Genomic DNA, 423 nt, shown 5'->3' on the forward strand with positions numbered 1-423 from the left:
ACTTTTCTCTTTAAGCAGGTCCACCACTCAGTCAACTAATTAATTAATAAAGGGTCCTAAAAGTTTTAGTATCATCTTTTTTTTATTTAATGGTAGCAACACAACTCAACAAAGACTGGACAAGGTTAACGTAAGGCTGTAAAAGTAAGTGATGCAAATAAACAGCTCCATGAGCATTTTGCAACTAATTAGGGTAATGGACAAGAGGCCAGTAGTAGGACTGGGTAAATAAAAAGACCCTTTAGAGAGGCTGAACCTTTTTGAAGATGGGCAGAGTTTCACAAGTCTGCAAAACATGTCTGTGGCTACGTTCACACTGCAGGTCTTAATGCTCCGTTCTGATTTTTTGAAAAAATCCGATCTTTTTGTGTGAACGTTCACATTACATTTTAAATGTGACCTGCATCAGACCCCTGTGTGAAC

This window comes from Austrofundulus limnaeus, unplaced genomic scaffold (assembly GCF_001266775.1).
Source record: "Austrofundulus limnaeus strain Quisiro unplaced genomic scaffold, Austrofundulus_limnaeus-1.0 Scaffold2565, whole genome shotgun sequence".
NCBI classification, from domain to species: Eukaryota; Metazoa; Chordata; class Actinopteri; order Cyprinodontiformes; family Rivulidae; genus Austrofundulus; species Austrofundulus limnaeus.